The sequence below is a fragment of the Episyrphus balteatus genome, chromosome 4, assembly GCF_945859705.1.
Source record: "Episyrphus balteatus chromosome 4, idEpiBalt1.1, whole genome shotgun sequence".
NCBI lineage: Eukaryota > Metazoa > Arthropoda > Insecta > Diptera > Syrphidae > Episyrphus > Episyrphus balteatus.
In genome coordinates, this window is record NC_079137.1 from 68584298 (window position 1) to 68606906 (window position 22609).

General features: G+C 30.1%; 1 protein-coding gene across 2 annotated transcripts in view; it reads right to left on the minus strand.

Moving 5' to 3' along the window:
• LOC129918870 (MOB kinase activator-like 2) overlaps nt 1–22609 on the minus strand; it is a 232666-nt gene that overhangs the window by 47044 nt on the left and 163013 nt on the right. The window lies entirely within an intron of this gene.

Consider the following 22609-nt stretch of genomic DNA (forward strand, 5'->3'; position numbering starts at 1 on the left):
TCCATCCATATACGAGAGTAGGAAGTACCAAGTCGAGTAAAGTATAATAAAATGTCAAATGTCGAAAAAGACCTCACTAAATCCGCCACGCGCATTCATTTCTATGGGGACAAAATAACTTCTTGTTATGGTCATTTTAGTATATCCAACAGCGCGACAAACATTGAAATTTTTCCAAAATCGTCAGTTGTTATAGTAGAAGGCGGTGGAAAATAAATTTCATTTTCTCTCTCTTAACATTGATGGGATATATGAAAATTCCTACATCTGTGGCAATGGCAAAACATAACTACAGTCCAGAGGTTATATTTTGCTAAAAAAAAAATCAGAATTTCTGGGAAATGCCTTTGGTATTTAACCAAAAAATGTGAACACAGAAAAAAATGAAAAGAACTTTTATAACCATTTTGAGATGAGAAAAGATTTATGATATGAGGATGAGTTAAAAAAAAAAAAACTGGGATTTTGCAATGATATTTATGGTATCCTTGTGGAAGGACTTGGGGTGGCAATAAAATTCTTCTTAATACATAAAAACAAAAAGTATATTTTTTTTTTTTGGTTATTTTTTTGAAAGAACTTTAAGAGCGAAGATATTAGAGAGTGCATTACGCTCAAGTTGTAAATAATTATTTTAAATGGTGGATTTCAATTATTTTTATGGTGTATCTCTCTCGAAAAGGGAGTAAAAATAATTGGACGATAAATGGAACATGGCTTTGTTATAAATTGTTACAAAAAAATGTGAAATTGTTGACTTATTTTTTTTTTATTTCATAAATTTTATTTACTTCAATTTTTTTATCCAAAATTTAAATTAATGAGCTGGCAATATAAATGAGTTATGATAACAGTTGACCTACAGAATTAAATGGGGACTAAATTCTTAAGAGTTGACAACGTGAAATTGGAAATTTACTAAAAATACAAAAATAAAAAAAAGTCGTTTTTTGCTAAAAAAAAATTAATTTCACAACAAAAATTTGTTTAGTGGGCGTGAGGAAAAATATATTTTTTTAACGATATGCAATCAGCCATCGAAATTTTTGGTTATTTTAATTTTGAAAATGTTTGTTTTTGTTTATTTATTAAGTTAGAAGGTGTGTTTATTTTTATTAGGATATTTAAGTGGCGCCATTATTATGAGGTTTTCGTATGATTTATCTTTTTAATAGACATTTTTGTAGTGTAGGTTAGCAGCATTGATACATGAATGAATGACATGAATGTGTGTTGGATAAAAAAAACACACCCACTTTTTAGCTTTATTTCTATGGTTAATGTAGGAAAATTACTGCATGAGAAGATAGAGGAAGGCAAAGTTCCTTAAATTCGTTTTTCTTAATTTAGTGATATAATCAAAACAACAAACTTTAAATGGAATATTTTGAAGATCAAAATAACTAAAATAACTTGTAGGCCTTGTAGGAAGGAAGAGACCTTACCCTTTTTGCCATTTTTTCAATGATTTCAATTTCAATGTTGGCGAAGGAAGTTATGGTGAGTAACGGCATCAATCATTTTTTTTAATTCCACTAGGTAGCTTTCTGTATTCGCAGATGGAAGTCTAGAAGTAACATTTGCTTCTGTTAAGTCTTATATAAGCTACAGCTTGTCTTTGGTAAGATCAAAATAACTGCGACCTTCATTTTGGGAAACACAAACAGTGAACAGAATAGCTTCTTTAACAGCAAAGAAATCTTCTATAAGGCTTCTATAAAGCAAATGCTACTGTTTTTCGGTCACAAAACAGTAGACTTAATTTAACTCAAAACGATCACACAAGAAGGAATAGCTTCTATCTATAAAGCTTTCTGGAAAACCAATTTTCTCAAGTTACCATAAACGTTGAAATCCTGTATAAAGTTGTTTAATCATAAATAAAACTTTCGTTACTGAGTTCATAGAAGTTAAATGAAAAACTAGCTTTAGAAATGATTTAACGGTTTTCTAACCTATTGTAAAAAAAAAATTAAATTATTTCAAAAGAGATTAGATTGTATTCATTATCAAAAACTTCGATAAGACTTGTATAACATTCTTCTTTTTCTATTCATAGACACCTGTAAAAGCCTTACCGAATTGTAGATTCTTTAAGAATGTTTTTATAAAAGTTTAAGTAAAATCTATAAACAATGCTTCAAGAACAACGTCAAGATAGATAAAAAAGGATTTTTTGGTATAAAAAACTGTGTCCGAGATCTCTTCCGAAAATAGACTGAAAATAGACCCATATAGCTCAAGTGTTATTTTCAAAGGAAAGATCAGTTGATAAATGAAACAAAAAAGTATTGGGTTGGCACTTTTAAAATGGGAACTTTTATATGGCAACCCTATTTTAAAGGAAAATTGTCACATGACTAATTTTTTCATATTTTTGTAGTCTAAATAGTGACAAAAATTAATAACATAAATTAAAGAATGTAGGCCTAAATATATCGCTGGCTGAGAATTATAAGGGTGTATTTCATACAAAATACAAAAAATGAGTTTTATACACAAAAATTTTCGTAATTTCAACGGCTTTTAGATAATATTAAAAAAAAAATTAGAAAAAAAATAAATGGCGACGGCACAGGTAAAAAAGACATACAATTTTCATGATTTCACATACATGTATTAATATAATAAGGTTCTATGTTATTCAAATTGCAACATAGAACCTTTTTACTGATTTTTTCAAACAAAAAAATACATTGATTTAAGTTACATAGAACTATTTTACGCAAATTTTTCAAAATGAAATCTTATGGAAATGATCTTTTTTCTAACTAAAGTTAAAATAAAAGATCTTTTGATGTTTTTGCTTGTATTGCTTAACAGCAAAGAATTTTTGTATCTCGTTCTGTACTCTTTAAACCAAAAAATTTGTACTATCCAACCTTAACTTTTGCAATAAAATTCATAACCTAGATATTCTTACATCGTAATTAAATTAAAATAATGTTTTTTGTGTGCCAAGAATTGGAAGTGATTTTTTGAAAACTTTTTTTTCCTAATCGAGGTTGGGAATTTCATAGTTCGTATTAATAAACCAAAAGTTAAAGAAACACTTAGATTAATTAACTTTAAATAAAAGAAGTCACCTTAGTACCCAAAACAACAAAAAATTAACTAATTTTTAGTGGTATTTGGAAAATTGAGTATTTTTTTTTTTTCAAAGGTCAAGATTTTACTTTTAACCGTAGTGAACTCTTCGTTATTCATCTTTACAATTATATAAGTTTATTTCTATTAATAGTTTCATCGAATAAAACTTTTTTTTTAACTTGAAGCGAATTTACTTACGTTATACATGGAGACAAATAAGCAACTTAGAATCAAGATGATACTCCTCTAAAATCCAACCCTCTTAAATTAATAAGATTTCTAATAAAAATAAGTAAAATTTGTTTAAACATTTTTAAAATCAAAGTGAACTTCATTTTAATAAAAATGTTCGTCTTAAGAAAATTTAAGTGTAGATACCTGCTAAGATTGAAATGATTTTTCATTAATTTTATGTACTTATTAAAATAAAACGATTAAACAAACTTTAAATTTTTTTTGGCATACATTTTTTACCGTAGATGATTGTTTTAAGACGACTGTCTTTCTGGCAAAAAAGCATGCAAAAATCCGATTGATTTAATACAAATTCTAAATGTTTTTAGCATGTCTTTTTTCTGTGTACCTAATTCAACAAAAGTAGGAATTGTTGTTTTCTATAAATGCAACAACGTGATTTGTGGTATTTTGTTTTGTTATTTAAAATAGATTTTGACTGTTTTGTGCAAAACTTGAATAAAATTAAATTAAATCAAAGCCTATTTCACGATGAAGTCACTTTTTTCATATAAAATGCATTTATTACATGTAAGCTCTTTATAACTATAAGGTTTTATGTTAAACATAGAACCTTTTTCAATTTTTTTTTACAAATTTTTTCATAAAAAGGTTCTATGTCATTTTTTAAAAATGCTCATAGAATCCTTTTTTGTAGTGAAATTAATGTTTTTTTCATGGTTTTATGATTTTTTTAGGGTCCTTTATAAGATTGCATCAATACTTTACTGCTATGTAACTATTTTATCCAAAAACCAGCCTTAAAAAACTTTGAGATCGATTTTCTCAAAACTAAGTTGAGTTGACATACAATCCTATAATTCTCAGCCAGCGATATGGCAACCCTATTAAAATAAAAAAAAAAACACTACAAAAATCTTATTGAAATAAAACGGTATGATTTGGTAAATTACACTCTATTTTATCTAAAAAATATTTGGTGCCATTGCCACCTCTAAATACGAACAAGTACTCGGCAAAAATACACTAAAAACACTTACTTTTCATCCAAAATTTATCACATTTGAAAGAGTTAAGCATTAATTTACATTAAATTTTAGGTGAGAACCTCTTCTATTTTAAAATGACTACTGTCATAATAAGAACAAGAACTCGGCAACCCTACTCAGAGCATGCAGCTCTGATTTTTGGCAGAGTCTATATTTTCATTTTTAAATGTCGAATGCAAAATTGTCAAATATGAATCAATAAAATTTATATATCAAGGATCAACTTGTGCTTTAAAAGCACCGACACGGGCAAGATCCTTTGACTACAAATCAAATGTCTCCTACTTTTTTGAGTTATCAAATTTCGCATGATTTTTAGCTAAATTATGATAAGTTTATCAAGAATTTATTTTAAATGAGTTATGTACTACAATTTTTAAATGCCAAATAAATGTATCTAATTTAAAAAGGTTGTTTACCATTGAACTTTATTCCGACCCAATTATAAAAGTCAATCCCAATACTTTCCCAAAAAAAATCTATAGGCTTAAAAGCATTCATGTCAAGATGAGAAAAAAATCCCACCAACTCAAATTTATTATGTAAATAATCATCTCCTTATTGTTAGCTTATAACAAAGCTAATCTAAAACGATTTCATATAAATGCATATATATTCTATTTCTATATAAGATATAACTAAAAAGATCTATTTTCCTCAAATCCAATAAAAACATCTGCATTTATAGGAATATTTAAGAGCGGGTGTGATAAATGGTATAAGAACATTCTTTGAATATATAAAAACAACATTAATTTAGTTTCAAGGTTTTTTTTTTTTTTTTGGATGGTGGTCAAATGGAAGGAAATACCAACCTCTTTCTAAGAAAAACAGAAAAAAAAAAATCCTCACAAAAAAAAAACAAGAATCTTATCATTATTCTCCAGGGGATAAAATGTGTATTTATTCTGCAATCGCACATCCTTTTAATTCAATTCAAATAAAATATTATTCTTATTTAGTGTATCTATATGGAATGAATATAAGTTACGTTATGCAATCTTACAGAAGAATGGATGGAATCTCTTAACCCCAAAAAAAAAAAAAAAGAAAGTCTTATAACGTCTTGCGGAATGACCCTTGAGACGGTATAAACTTGCCTTTTTTCCTTATAACGACAGTTGACGACGACAACGACCAAGTTGCCTCCATTTAGTTCTCATAACCATAAAAACCAAAGCAAAAGCAAACATTTTTCTTCCTTTTTCCGGAAAATTGATATCGAAGGGTATGAAAGCAAAAAAAAAAAAACACAAAAAAATTGCTTTGGGCATAACAGAAAATCAAAGAGAAAAACGTTTTTTTTTTTTTTTTGCTCGAAACCACAAAACGATTAATTTTCCCATGAGATCGATCCCCAGCAGCAAAAATACACATCTACTAGCTTTGGTTAGGTACTCACACTCTTTTCGATGAAAAAAAAAAAAATAAGAAAAACAAACACAGTTCCTTCAACGCGTCGTTGTCTCTCCTCAGTTGTATATGAAACCGTTTTCTAGCTGACTTAATCTGTATCTATTGCTATTTGACTTACCTCGTTTAACAACAATTAAAAAAGAAAAAGATACACAGAACAGGCCTATAACAGAGCTATAATTAACCACAATTTATGCGTTCATATTTTTTTTTTTTATTGTTGTATTCTTTCAACCTGGTTTTTGTTAGATTTTATTGTGAACTTATTTTTATCGACACTTACCTGCAAAGAAAAAGACAGAAAAAAAAAAGATTAGTTTTGTAAGAAATATTTAGGTATTTAGATAAAGTCAATTAAAAGATATATAAAATCGATTAAAAAAAAAAACAAAAGAATCTACTACAAATTCGTTTCGCATATTCACTCAAAATAGATACAAAAGTATCTAAAATAGTCATAAATCAACAGTCCGGATCGACTTTAAGTATTTTTTTGTTCTTCAAATTTTTTTCTTATAGCGGAAATAATTGCTTTTTCCAAATGAAATTAGCTGAGGATTCTTCTCCCCTTTTTTTTTTTTTTTGTTCATAATCATCATCCGGAGTTTAGATCTAGATCTCTCTGCGCTGGAAGAAGAATAAATGCGTGTATGCGAAAAGTTACTTACAGTTTTTGAAGAGAAGGGAAAGCATGACGAACGGATTTGATGGTGACCAGAAAAGGTTTTCTAGATTTGTTTGAGCCAATATCACACTATTATTTTTCATGAGTAAAAAGGTTTATTGGAGTTGTCTTAGATTACGGAGGGTCTTGAAGAAAAAAGTGAAAGAATTCAATCAGACTGAGAAATCGGTAAGATCTAGTTGAATAAGGGAAGATTTATCAAGAAGATAAAGAGAAGAGGACCTAAGTGGCTGCCTTGATGAATCCAAATGGTCTTAAAAGGGCAGATCTGAAACAAATAACATATTGATGGTTTTCTATGCAAAAAGATATACATTTTTAAGAGCTCCAAAATAAAAGGGGGACAGTTAAAAAGGTATATATTTTTGTGATATTTTGTCAAAAATCTTACTGAATTTAGTTCTCTAAATTAATTAAATTACTGTTTAGATTTTCGAATGCTGGGAGTTGAGGGTAAATTAACCTATATCATTTGTTGTATCTTTTTTAAAAAAATAGATTTAAAGGAACTTTTCGTGAAATAAGCCTGAACAAGCCACCATTTTTTTTTCCACCAAGGGTCGAAAAAGAAGACCTGTGAAAATAAAAAACTGGAGAGAGGTTTGCGTTTGTCGGCAGTTGCCAAAATAATAGCAAAAATTAACCTGGAAGTCATAAAAGCTTTTAATATATTTAACAGCTCCATATACACTAGAGGAAAAATTTAAGGATACAAAAATTAAATTTTTTTTTGTGATTTTTAAGAGGCTTTTTGATCCTACAAATTGGGCTTTGAATACCGGTGGAACTGACTGAAATCCATATACAAAATCACAATTATTTTGCTTTCAGTTTTTTTTTTATGATTTTCTGAGAAATAACAAAAAATTGTGTTGACTTAACACTTTAGAGCCATTTAGTCTTCAAAAATAAACTTGGTCCAAAGGTGTTAAGTCAAGAAAAATCTTTGTTTACATTGATAACAAAGCTTAATTTATAAAAGAAAGTTGGAAATATCAATGTGATTAATTACACTGTGATAGTTCTAGTAAAATACTGATAATTTCGAATAATTAAGTTTTTTTTAAGCAGTTTTTAGTTTAGAGAAAAGCTATTCCTGTATAAAGCTATATGTTTAACACTATTCCAACCTAGATTGTTATGTTTCGGTCGCTTACAAAGCATTTTATAAACAAAAACTTCACTTTTTCATTTTTTTTTTATTTTGTTGTCTTTCAAAGCCTTTAATATGGATGCAATTTGAGTTTAACATTGATTCGGGATATTTTATATTATTTACATAGCATATAAATCCAAAAATGAATAAAATACTGCAAACCTGAAAAAGTTCACTAGTGAAAATCAGCATACTTAGCTACGGAAATGTATCAAAACCTGAACTTAAGATTAAGTTAAGATAGTTTTTGGATTTTCAGCTTAAGCTTAAGATATATCAATTAAACAGAACAAAAAAACGTTCTTATATACCCTTTCACCTTCAGAAAAGTATATTTTGGTTCTTGTGGCAAAAAAAAAGTTTAATTTTGCTTACCAGTGTTATTTAATGCATTTAATAGACTGATTTTCAATAGTGAACTTTTTCAGGTTTGCAGTATTTTATTCATTTTTGGAATTATATGCTATGTAAATAATATAAAATATCCCGAATCAATGTTAAACTCAAATTGCATCCATATTAAAGGCTTTGAAAGTTCTAAAAACTATTACAGTGTTATCAAATGTGAGAATTCTTTTTTAAATAATATAATACTGTAGAAAAATGGCTTATCGTTTTCTGTCTTCCTCTTGACTTAACGCCTTAGGATCATTTTTTTTATTTAAAAATTAAAAATTAATGCAAAAATAAAGGAGTTAAGTCAACTTACCACACAATTTTAAAAATTTTTGACTTAAATCCTTTGTACCGAATCATTTCTAACGGAAGGAGATACGCTAGAGCTATGACGATAGGACCAAACGAAAGAGAAAAAAAAACTGACTGAAGTCCAATAAAAATCCGAAAATCGATTTTTTTGACTTGGCTGCAGAAATATTAAAGTTCGTTAGAAAATTTGTTTTTTTATTTTGTAATGTTAATAATAGTTTAGCTCAAAAAAATTCCCAAAAATAAAAACAAGCTTTTCTAAGTTTTTGGATGCGAGTCATTTTTTTTTTGTTGATAAAATACAAGCAATTTTTACTCATATACAGGCTCAACTATGTTAATTTCTCTCTAGTTGACTTGTTTCTATCCAAAAATTTATAAGGTGAAACATGGGAGTGACAATTTATATCTACTTATTTTTGAAAGTTTTTAGTCAACAAAATTCCGGACAAAAATTAAGACTTAACTTCATGAAATTTGTTAGGGGAAAACTTCTTTATGTTTTGAATATTTTAGTAGGTACAAAATCTCCCCAAACATAGTCTTTCCGTCATCGGGTTTTACAAAAACGTTCAAACTAGAAACTTTAAAAATCTGAATATATTCTAGGATATGGGGCACTAAACCTATCTGTTTCTTTTTGATTATTTCATGGTAGAAAGTTTGAATTCTAGAGCAACACATAAATGTTTTTATTTGTACAAGAACAAAGTAAAAAATCGAAAAATCATAATTTTCAAAGGGATGTCGTGTTTAACTCGTATAGTTCATAATCTCGCATAGCTTATAGCCACCAAACAATCAAGACGCTTACAAAAATACCTCATTTGTCAAATTATAATAAGAAGTTTAGAAGTTATGAGGCAACAGATGAACATACCCACATACAGTCAGTCGAAGCATCCTTTTTGATGTCCGTCAAGTTAGCATTACCATTTTCGAATTTCGAAAATCTAATGATGCAGTTAATTGTCGTGAATTTGTCGTAAATTTGTCGTGAAAGAAAAAAATTTGTCGCACGCATTTTTTTAAAAATGTGCGACTTGACAGTCAAGTTAGCACTACCACCCCTCCAAAATCTAAATACGAGCTTAAAAGTATGCCAATATTGTCGTGATTTTGTCGTAGACAGATGGCATTAACAAAAAAATTTGTCGCGTCATTATTTTGGAAATTAGGCCCCCTAAACTGAATTTCATACAAAGGGAATTTTTTTTTCCAAATGCCTAATTGGATTATGCAAAATAAAAATTATTCCCACCCTTATTTTGGAAAAAAATGAAAAAAATGAAAAAAAATGTAATTAAGTGAATTACCCAAACCTAGCACTACCATATGAAAACTTTTTGTTTATGGGACTTTTTGATAAAAATTTGTAATAAACAATTGTCGTAAAACATCTACTGTGAAATTCAGTCATAAAAAAATTTGTCGCGTCCTTACTTTAGCAACCAGACCCCCTTAACTGAGGCAACTAAAATCAGAAATTTTTTTTTTAATATTTTATTTTTTTTCTTTATTAATGCTTATTTCCTATAAATTTTGCCATAATCTATCGTAACTCGACGACTATCAACAAATTATGGTGAAAAATAATTTAATATAAATATTAAAAACAAAATTTCTGATTTCAGTTGCCTCAGTTAAGGGGGTCTGGTTGAGGGGTGGTAGTGCTAACTTGACTGTCAAGTTAGCACTACCAGGGGTTATTTAAAAAAAAAAACGGGCGCGAAAAATTTTTTTCTTTCACGACAAATTTACGCCAAATTCACGACAATTAACTGCATCATTAGATTTTCGAAATTCGAAAATGGTAATGCTTACTTGACGGACATTCCTTTTTGACTCTTCGTACTCGGAAAAAAACTGCTGTCAGAACATTAACATTCTAAGTAAATTTTATAATTTTTTCTAAAATCAAACATCTGGTCACTCTTATTATGTGGTGGGATATTTAAAAAAAAGCAAAGCATAATAGGAAGTGATACAGTTACCGTTAATTTCATTCGTTCGTTAATTTTGTTATTTTTTTTTTCTCTTTGAATTTTTTACTTGAGCTAATGCATAAATTCTATTTTTTTTTTTGCAAAACTTTTCTATACGCTACATAGATTAGATTAAAGCATTGGAACACTTCATAATGAACACACAACAGCAGCTTCAACTTCAAACCATCGTCATCGTCAGGTGTTGGTTTGAGGCGATTTTTAAGTAGATTCAAGAATTTCAGGAAGCACTTATAAACAAGAGAGAGAGAGAGAGAGAGAGAGAGAGATAGAGGTTGTAGTTCTATTTTTTCTCTGTTATTGTTAATTCTTATACAGGAACAAAAAAAAGTAAGGAAGGAAATGAAAATTCATAAATAAAAATGATATGAAATCGCGAGGGGATTAGAATGTAGTAGGTAATCCATCATCTCGAGGGCAGTTCATTGGACAGTTTGGATGTGGCAGCATTAAGTCTCGCATTTGAATTTGAACTTTATAAAGTGTTACTAATCATTGGAGGCGTTAAGAAGATTAAGAAGTTAAAAGAAAAAGTTAGCAGAAAAGATTAGAGATTTTCTTTTTTTAAGTAAGAAATTTAATGACTTTTAAATTACTGGAAATATTTACTACGGAAGAAGTGATACAAAAGCCTATAAAAAATAAGGCTACAAAAAGCTTTTAAACTCTCACAAGTCCAAAATTCATGTCAAAAATGATTTAATAATAAATCACGGCGCGAATAAAACTGTTGAAATAATATGCAACCATGGATACCATTTGACCTCCAGTGAGATTGTCAGCTTTGCCAATATAATAATATTGTGCAACGCAAAACACACATGACCCTAAACCATAAAAGTCCATTATTTCAATCCGAATGCATTTAACTCATCGGTGGCGAGCTTAGACATAACCTCCATATGACTCGTTTGTCATTTCGTAATAATATTTTTTTTTTTATTTCAATGATTATTGCACAATCAGTAGGTACTTTGCCATTAAATGAACTTCATGTGTAAAATGCACTTGTGCATGTGCATGTCTTGCATGTTTGTTTGTATGTGTACTTGCTTTTAGGTTTGGCGCTCATTTTCAAATAGAGAAAGAGACTAATAACACGGTTAATAGTTTGGCACGTCAAATGGCCATCATCATCATCATTGAAATAGGTACTGATATTCTCTGCATTCAACATGCATGTTCAATGTTCATATGTTCGAATAGAAATTCCGACAGACGGACAGTAAAATCGTAGACGAATAGAGATTTGAGTAACTGAAAATCATAATCCAACTCAAGGGATTGAATGAAAGCCGTAGACTCTGAGCTGTTGACAGGCAGCTCATCATCAAAAGCAACTGACAACCTAAACCTACAGTAGGGCAGTTCTTAAAAAAACATAGCAATTGTTCTTCATGTGAAGACATGTATTTCAAGTAGATACAAAAGCATTTTTTTTTTGTGAATTTTATTCCGTGCTACAGTTCCCTTAGAAACTTTTTTTTTCAAGTGAAAATTAAAACTTTGAAAATTAGCCTATGTTCTTCCCAGGATCAAAGCACATATCTTTACTAAGTTTTATCAAAATCAGTTCAGTGGTTTAGCCTATATAGAGCCACAAACATGCACACAAAAATTAAATAAGGTATTTTTTTGTATTTCTTTGATATTTTGCCCCACTGTACCACGGTACCATCATGCACCTTCATCAGAATATATACCATGCCGTGTTTTTATTCATGTTTAACACGGTTCGGATGCAAAGATATATTTACAAACTTTTATATCCATGTGCAACAGAGTGAGTAAATAATTTCACAAAAGCATGAACTGAAAACAAGAAAAAAAAAAAAAAACAACACAAGATAAGAAAGAAATAATGTAACAAAAACAAAAAAAAAAGTACTATAGTATCGGAACTTTAATTGTTTCGTTACTTCATCTTTAAGGCACTTAAATAAGCGCTATAGGTGTATATTGTTTCCTTGAAAACTTTGATGTTGAGAAAAAAAAAAATACACAATAGCGTGGCTTATTGTATTGTTTCTTCTTTCAAGTATTTTTTACGTAATTCTGATATCGCGCGAGATATGGTTCCTATTCAGTGATAGAAAAGTTAAAAAAAAAAAAACATCAAAGCAAAATGAAGACGACATACACAACACGATAACCCGGGAAGTTGATGTGTTGTGTTATTATTTTTTTTTTCTTTTTGTAATGAAAGTCAATATGAAAAACTAATTACTTATTTTGTGAGTTCTAAAACAAAAAAAAACTTTTCGTTTGTCAAAAGGATGAAAATGCAGTGAAAATCGTTCGTGTTTGGACCGTTTACAAACAACTTTTGTGGAATTTCTGCAGCAAAACAAAAATTAAAAAAAAAAAGCTTCTTTGACAATGATTTAGGAAAACATTATCACGAAACATTTAAGAACTATTTTTCCAGGATAAGAGCATAAGCCTTCTATAGAGACTTTGTGATATATTTAGTTGTGATTGCTCGCTGAAATTCGAAAATAAACGCAAGTAATCACGGGCTCCGGCAACTGTAAGTATCACAGGTTTTCAGTTAAGTATCACAGAATGTCCAGTTATGCACCAAAATGGCCCTGGGAAGTACCACGTGTTGTTGTGGTTAATATCATGGGTAAAGTCGAAAAGTATGATGCGTTTCAATGGTAAATATCAAGGATTGCCCTGTTAAGTAACAAGATTTGCCTCGGTAAGTATCTTATGATGTCTTGGTAAATATCACAAATTGTCCTTATCAGTATCACAGGTCATCTTTAAAAATATCACGAGTTGGTTTTTTCTCCTGGTAATTAGCAACGTTTGTCTTTGTTACAATGGTTAACACCATTAAATTCCTTGTTAAATATCACGGGTCACCTGATCACGAGTATCACGAGTTGGTCTGGAAAGTATCACGGTTCGATCCAGATAATACAGGTAGGTACCAAAATATACTTAGTAAGTACCACGTGTTGCTCCAGTAAGTATAGGAGATAGTTGTAGCAAATATCACAAGTTGAGTCCGAAATGCAAGGTGCGTTTTACTGTTAAATATCACAAGTTTCCTTTGTCAGTATCACGGTTCAGCATAGTATGTATGGTGGGTGGGTCAGATAAGTAACATCTAGTGTCTCAGTAAATATTACGCATATCCCAAAGGAGTATCAAAAGGAACCTTGTAAGTATCACGGGTTCCTCGAGTAGGTATCACAAGTTGCCCTGTAAAGTATCACTGTTTACATTACATAAAATAACTGATTTGCCTGGTAAGTAACACCGGTTGGTCCGGTCGTATCCGTAAATAATTACGGATATCCCAAAGGAGTATCAAAAATCACCTGGTATGTACCACGAGTTTCCCAGATAAGGGCTTATTAAGGGGCTTTAAGAATCACGAGTTGCCCCAATAAGTATCATGAACTGCCCTTATAAGTAACAAGCTTCTTTTCGGTAACCATCACGTGTTGCTTGTATCAGTATCATGGGTCACACTGGAAAGTATCAAGAATTAGTCTGATAATTATCACAAGGTCCCTAAATATCAAGGAGTTCCCGGGTAGGTATCACGGGTTGTTTCAAAAAGTATCACAGATAATACCGGTAAATATCACGAGTCACCTGGTGATTATCACGGTTTTGGATGGGTTACTGTTGCTTAACATTATTTGAAGCATATTTCAAGGCGCCAAATATCTATCTAAACAGATTTTTACTAAATAAATTACTATCCATCAAATATGATCAAAAATGCATAAACATCATCTTCACGAAGCAATAAAATTATGTTAGCGGTACAAAATGCAATTAGTTCTAGAGAACTCATGAAAGTTCAAAGCCATAAGTCATCTCTTATTCTCTTTTTTGTATGTTGTTGTCCACAATCCTGCGACACGTTGACGACGACACAACATTTCAAACGAAAAAAAAGACGACGACAACAAAGTGTCATTATCATTTTCAAGCAATTAAATCTTAGTCCCTTTGCTAACCTCAGAAAAAAAAAAAAAAAAAAACCAACTTGAGTAGAAAATTTAAGGAATCCAGTTAGATCAGTGCGTGTCTAAAAAAGAGTGATGGATCTACTCTGGCTACTACCTGTGGTAGCAATTATAAAGAAATGCACACACTTCTTTTCAAAGCTTCTCCAAAGACCATCCAGATGATGTGGACATCGCAGAACAGACAATCTTCTTCACAGATATAAATGTACCAATGTTGGTGCTTAAAAGACGCTTCTAGTTTTTCTGTTACCCCGCAAACACCGGTTAGAGTTGCCACAAGTGCAACTACTCGTACAACTCTGCAACACTACATTGCACAAAGACCTCGTTCCAATAATAGTGACCAACAAACTAGCCTCTCTTCGTTCGTATTCGAAGCACTCCCGAGATGCTGTATGGATGTTATGTAGCTTTATATTTTTTTTTTTTGCTTTGCTTTGTTGATGTTGATTTGTTGCATCTACGGAAACCGGCTGCACGCAAAAAACCGGATTTGAATGATTATCACACTGAGATCTGCACTCGAAATCTAAAAGTTAGATAGTTTTTTTTTTTTTTGTTTGTTTGTATCTTTTTCTTAGAGTTGCTCAGTTGTTAGTTGCTGCCTCGACATCAAAGATTATGTTGCCCCCAACTGTAGGTCAATAAGCGCGTTCAACTTGTTTGCTTAATGCGCACCAGAGAGAAAGAGGCACGACAACAAACGATGACTATACAACTACGACTTGGACTGATGATGATGCTACCTATAATGCCATTACCCCAAACTGCTTCTTTGGTCATGTTGTTAGAAACTCGTTATATTTTGTATCTAATTCTAATGCAAGATGCATTCGAGTTGACTTTGGCTATAGCGGCAGCTATGGCTACGGCAACGGCTAAGAGATTATTTCTCTTCCGTATGTGATTTGAAAAACAAGTGCGGCAATGTGAATGTGAATTGTGTGAATGTTTGAAGTGAAAAAACACAGATTTTGTGTATATATAAACAGAAACACACTCATGCAACATGTTTTGTGGAATTGGGGGCGCCAAATCAGGTGTAGGTTGTTTTTTTAGTTGTTGCTGATTATGATGATGATTGTGGTTGTGCAACCATAACAACAAGTGGGTGGACGGACAGATGATGGTTGGAGAAGAAGAAGTTTATATACTCGATCTAGATAGACTACAGCTTTATATTCTGGAATATAAATCAGTCCAATTTGAGTTTTTCTTTTTTTTTTTTTCTAACTTCTTTTTCTTAGGAAGAAAAAAATAGAGGACGGTATAACGATTATCTTGTTGAATCTATCTTAATTGTTTGTTAGTTTTTTAGATTGGATTATATTGATTAGAAAAAAATTGAATACAACTTGTTGCTATTAGATTGTCAATGGATTTGATGTTCTTTATGGACATAAAAGAATAGGAGTTGTTTCAGAACAAAACGGGGCCAGTAACAGTATAAACGGCATTCAACTATTTTCAAAATTATTTGAAAACTAGTTCATTTGGCATTAAGTCGAAAAGACCTGAGTCCTTAATTTAAGGCCCTTCTTGACACAACCGTTAACAAACAAAGCTCTAGCAACAATTGCAAATATAATTGAAATTTTTTGTCAAATTGGGTTTAATGCTTTCCAGTCAATGTATTTTATTTTTTAACCATCTAGTAGAAAAATAGTAATTTCACTACTAGTACAGGTAAAATAGTACATAAAATCAAGAAATAAAAAAAAAATTGTTCCACTCATGAAACTTGGTAAAAAGTTTGCTTTTGGGATAAGAACCAAGTACAAAAAAAGTCTATAAAAAAAAGTTGGGTGGAAGGGTGTTTTTTCGCGGACAAGAGGGAGGGGCTGAAGGTCAAGGTCATAAAAATAAAGTTAATAGGATTGCTCTAAGAAAAGTTATTGTAGATTAAAAACAAGGGTGCTTGTTTTTTTACTTCAACAAGTAAAATATAACCGAAACCCATGTGAAAAACACGATACACTAATAAAATTCGGGATGAAGGTTTAAGATAAAGCAGGGCAAAGGATTCATAAAGTTCTTAAAATTATTTTTGGTGAAAGGGTGTTTTTTTTTATAGGTTAAGTTATGTGTGAGGAAGGTATCATAACAGATGACTTAAATTTTATTAATTTTTAAAACTTGCTGTAAATGTTTTGGTTGGTATAAGAATTAAGAATCTATAAAGTGTACAAAATTATCTTGAGTGAAAGGGTGTTTTTTTTTAAAGAAATGATGAAATTCGGAATTAGTACCACAAAAACTAGGAAAAAATTATTACACCAATGAAAATTGGTAAAAATGTTTCATTTATAACAGAAACCAAGAACCCAAACAGTCTATACAAATATTTAAGGTTAAAGGGTGTTTTTTTGGGTAATAGGAAAAAATCCGCGATAAATCCTATAAAATCAATGGTTCCCTTACGAAATTCATTAAATATGTTCTCTTTCCCATGGAAATTACTAATAATGTAAGTCTATAAATTTTTTTTATGTGAAAGGGTGTTTTTTTTTCAGAAGTAAAGAAAATATGGGTATATTTGAAAAAGTGTGTATTACTAGAGTAATATTAGTGGTACCCTATTGAAATTTAGCAATTATGTTACTTTTAAGATAAGAAACAAGTACATAAAAAGTCTATAAAAATATCATGGTTATTAGGGTGTTTTTTTGAGTGAAAACAAAAATGATGGGTCACCCTAATGAAATTTGGTAAAAACATTGATTTTGGGATGGAAAGCAAGAATAAAGAGTTTTTATAAAAAAAATTTTGGTGAAAGGTTGTTTTTTTTCGAAGAGACAGTAAAATTGGTCCCAAAAAGCCAATGTCTATAAGAACTGGTTTTATTCTTCCAAAAAAATGTTTAAATATTTCCGATATCTCCTTTACTGCCCAAGATATTAAAAATTTAAGTAAGGGGTCTATGACTCAGAAACAGCACTGGCCAACCAAATTAAACTTTTTTTGCCACAAGAACCAAAATATTTTTTTCTAGCGGTTTTTGGGTCGCTGAACTCGAATCCGCAATCAGAAAAGTTCTATTAGCCTCCGTTCTTGAATAATTACCGTTATAAAATGCAAAAAAAAGGTTTTTTTTTTATAACGGTTATATTTCAAGATTGGAGGCTAATAAAAATTTTCTGATTGCGGATTCGAGTTCAAAAACTGAAAACCCTCTAGAAAAGTATATTTTAGTTCTTGTGGCAAAAACAAAAAAGTTCAATTTTGTTGACCAGTGTAATTGTAGTCGCGAAATAAAATTGTAGTAATTTTAAACATTTGCAGAAAAATAAACAGTTTTTTGTTGCAAATTAATCAAATGTTGAGTTATTGTTTAATTTTCAACATAATTAAACACTTTTTGATGAAATCGCTTTTGAAAATTCAAAAATTTGTTGCTTTAAAGCAAGAGCGGAGATGAGTTTTCAAGATAGATTTTTTACGAAATTCATTTTTTTTCTCCTATTCAATAGTTTTATTTTTTTCTGAACATAAAATATTCTTGCTTAAATATCGTATACTTTAGTGTCTTACTCAATAAAGCTCAATAATGTTTTGAAAAAAAGAAGCAAAGACAAATATTCAACACCCCAGATCGGATATCGTTTTCCTCTCATTCAACATTTTTGTATAATTTAATCGGTACGGTTTGGTTTGATAATCTCGTAAACATGTAAAATACTCAACAGAATGTTGTATTTAAATCGAAAAAAAAAAAAAATAGGTACCTAGTTAAATTAGAGAAAATACGATATAATATTTATATCCCAAAAAAATATGGATATATCGTATTTTCTATAATTCAACATTTTTTGTTGAACATGATTTTCTCTTTTTTATAATATCGTAATTATTTGTTTAAAAAAGAGCGAGGAGGCAAATTGTCATCTCATTCTCATCCAACATTATTTGTTTTCACTTTGTTTTAAATTTAAAAAATGGTGCAATGTCTTCGTTACTTTTTGAGAAGCAATCATACAAAATTGTAAAATCTATTTCAAGAACACACAGATTTTGCAAAACATTGTGGTCCATATTGGTCAAAATTATTCCAACATCTCGTAATAATATGGCGCAAAACTAACAATTTCATAACAATTATCTAGATTATTTAACCAAAACAAAACAAAACAAAGCTGCATTACTATGAAACTCATTACATCAGCCCTCTGCTGCAGATCAGACAATGATGCTGATGATGATGATGTTATGAAGATTTTGTGCAATATAAACCAAAGAGTTTGGCATAGATTTATCCAAAAAAGACTTCCTTCTCCTCAATACGAGAGACGAAGAACAAACCAAACCGAACTGAAACGAAAATTTAGACCAAGTTAATGGAATGGAAAACTAACACAATTCTATTGAAGAGCATTGAAGGAAGGCGGGAGTGGTTAAAGAGGGTGTATCTGTAAAAGCTGACCAGGCTTTGCGGTAGTACATAGTTATAGAGCTATTGGATGATGGCGTTGATGATTTTCGATTACACAATCGAAAGACACAAGCTCTTACATAAAATTAAGAACAATGGTTTAAACCGACCGGTATACATATATAGCCGATGGCGGTAATAGTAGAAAGGGACAGAAAAATGGGATAGAGTGATTTATATATTAAACCCCAGAAAAAGAAGATGAAGAGAAACTGGGTGAATCTGTTGGAAATATCTATACATATTGTATTCTGTATGTTAACATCGAAAAAAACTATTGTTTTGTGATTTTACAATGACTCGAGAGAGAAAGACTATGGGATATACCACCACGAGCACCATCATCATCATCAGACATAGTTCAAAGAGGAGTTTAGTAGGGCTTCTTTTGCGCAATATGCTGCATTTCCTATTTTTTGTCTTGTCTTGATTTTTTTTTTTCATCGTCGAACGGTTGTCTTTTTGTGGATTAAGGAAATATATTTTTTTTTTATAGTTTGTAATCTCTTACAAGTTACAAAGAAATAACCACAAAATCAAATTAAGTTAAAACCAAAATGGAGATGGACTTTTTTTTCCGGAAGATGGCGTTTAAATTGATATGGAGACAATGTAAGTTCAATTTCCCTATTATCACACAAACTTTGGACTTCATTTCAGAATAGAAGTACCTAATATGGAGTTCCATTTCAGTGTCAAATCTCTGTGCCATAAAATTCCACAAAGTATTGTTTTTTTTTTGGGACAAAAAATGGTTTTACACCTTTAGTCATGCAAAAATTATAAGGTCTTTAAAAATAATGATTCGTTAAGAACTTTAGTGCATACACTGAGAGAAAAGCCACCATAAAACAACGTGAAATCTACCACATTGATTAAACTATTATTCGGAATGATTTTGCGTTGAAGATGAACATTTTGAAATAAACGTGGAAAATAGGTTAATTTTTGATAGTTTCGTATCTTAAAGTCACATAAATCAAAGTAGTTAGTAGTTCAACTTTGAAACAACGACGTTTAAACTTCAATTTATTTATCCCTTAGTGATAGATGTTTTTGAAATGAAAACCAAAAATAAAGTCAGCCTTTCGGCGAAGGAAACCAAAATACCTTCAAATCAAAATTTCCGTTCAAATTCTCTACAATCCCATTGCTCGAAAAAACACCCTTTCATCTAAAATAATTGTATGCCCTTCATTGATTCTTCACTCCAATGCTAATGTTACATTATTTTTAAATTTCAATAATCACTTATGTTTCTATTACCCAAAAAAATACCCTTTCACCTAAATGTTTATTTTATTTTTTGGTTCTGATTACAAGTTGAACATTTATGCTAAAGTTCTTTGACGTACGTCGGGAATTATTTGCTCTTTCGCATTTATTAGATAAATTTACTACCTTTAAAAAAAATCGCTTTCACCCAAAAGAATTACTAAAAAAAAACACCCTTTTATCCATGAGATTCTTATAGTATATGTAGACATTTAGGATTCTTGGTTCCAATTTCATATGTAACATAATTGCTGGATTTCAATATTGCTATTGCTTCGTTTTTAAAATAAACCCGTATTTTTTCTACATTAAAAAAAAAAAACACCCTTTCAAACGAAAAAAATGTCTTTACTTATTTTATTTATAAAACTCTCATAACAAAGACGGGATCGGGTCAAAATTCTGGGGTGGAATCGGCTAAAATGATATTTGACTATCATATTTTTTACTATCAAATTTGATAGTCAACTATTTTTTATCTGTGTAAGGTGATCGTCTTTAGATCATTTTTAATTTTGGTTTAGTTGGTATCACTTCGGTTTGACATCTGTCAAACGTCATTAAATTAAAAAAAAAACAATGCAGAGTTTCAGTTTTTCACTTCCATAGCTACTAATTGAGAAGACAATTATTAAAAACGTAAGTTAATATTTTTTAAAACGCTTAAAATAATAATTTATAACTTTAATATCTATCCAGCAAACACAACTCGAAAAGGATCGCTTACAAAGAATCCCACAAAATATTTTATAAACTTTGAATTCAGATGGCAGATCCAAAATGTGTATTATACTCATAAAAAGTATCTTATGTTATTCGAAAATTTTGTACGAGTCTATAAAAAGCACTAATTATTATTTCAAATTATTTTTTTTTTGTGTACAAAGTTGTGATTGCACATTACTTTGAGTCGGGGATGTAAAATATAATTTAATTTCTTCCTCAAGTCTGACTCTTCTATTTTCTATTTCATATTCAGTTACTTTATTTTAATTTTGTAGTCTTAAAATAATTGCACAGGCACAAAAATATTCATTTTTCCCAAACAAAGTAAAAGCACCACGAAAACCATGAAAAAAATATGCCACAAATGTTAAATTGTATCAAATTGACACCTAAATAGGTGTCAGCTGAAAAAGTCAAAAAAATATGATAGTCACTTTTGACTATCATCTTACACAGACGAATTTTCTTGAATTTGACAGTCAACTATCAAAAATCATCTTACACGATTCCACCCCTGGCTTCCAAATTCTGCTTTTCAGCGAAAATTCTGTTTTTCAAAATTCTGCTTTTTTTCTATTCTGTTTTTCAAAATTCTGCTTTTTAAAATTCTGCTTTTCAAAATTCTGCTAATTCTGTTTTTTTTTTTATAGCATATGCGCTGGCTAAAGAAAAATACACCTTATTAATGTAATTCAACATTGGTACTTTCCTAAATTTTTTTATTTAAGTGTCGCAACCCTTTTTTAATTTTTTGCAGAATTTTGAAAAACAGAATTTTGAAAAGCAGAATTTTGAAAGCAGAATTTTGTAAAGCAGAATTTTGAAAGCAGAATTTTGACAAAAGAATTTTGACCCCGGCAGAATTTTGACCCCAACAAAGACACCATTTTTAGCAAAGTTTGTAAGGTTCCCAACAAAATACCCTTTCACCAAAACTATTTTTATAGACTGCTAAGATTTTTGGTCTCTGTCGTAAATGAAACATTTTTACCGGTTAATCAATATTAAAAAATCACAACTGGCCCACGATTCTTAGACCTTACACATACAAATTTGAACTAACGCTTATAAACATATTTTAAAAGATTTAAAAATGATATTTGGTAATTTTTAGAAAGTTTACATTAACATTTCAAGTTACTTTATAGAACAAAATATTACGCATACGCCACAGTGAACCCTTAAATGATCGATTTTTTATTTAAGAGACTTAACTGAAAAATTTACAAAGATAAATCCAATAAATCTATTCAATTCCAAATCGATGGTAAATTAGTTAAAAATCAATTTCATATATAGGTTTCATTTAATTGCTTTCGAGTTTTGTTTGAATTTAACGTCTGTAGTTCAGAAGTTTAAAATCGCTTTGTAAAATTTCATCGGAATAAAACTTTCCAACAATAGCTTTGAAAAAAAAGTCCCTATTGTAATCAATTTTGTTAAAAAAACACATCAATCCTTAAATTTGCCTTCAAAAAAAAAAAAAAAATGCTGAAACATAAAAAATCAATTTTATACTAGAAACACATAAACACATCAACTATACATAAAAGATATATCAAAAAAAAAAATAAATATTACATCAACCTACCTTTTCATACTGACACAAACAAAGTCAGTTTTTCATTTTAACCAGAATGACAGGGAATGCCTTTGTTTGTACCTATGCTATACCACCTTTCCCACAGCTGAGAGATATTCATTCATAGTCATAAAAAAAAAAAGTTTCAATGAGAGGCGTCAGACGACGACGATGAATCCTTTGAATACGATGTAAACTTTGAGATAGTTGGTACGATATACCTATCGTACCTACAGAAATGTCCTTAAAAATATTTGTGAGAGTATAGGTGAGAGGGTGGTTGACATTGACGCATAC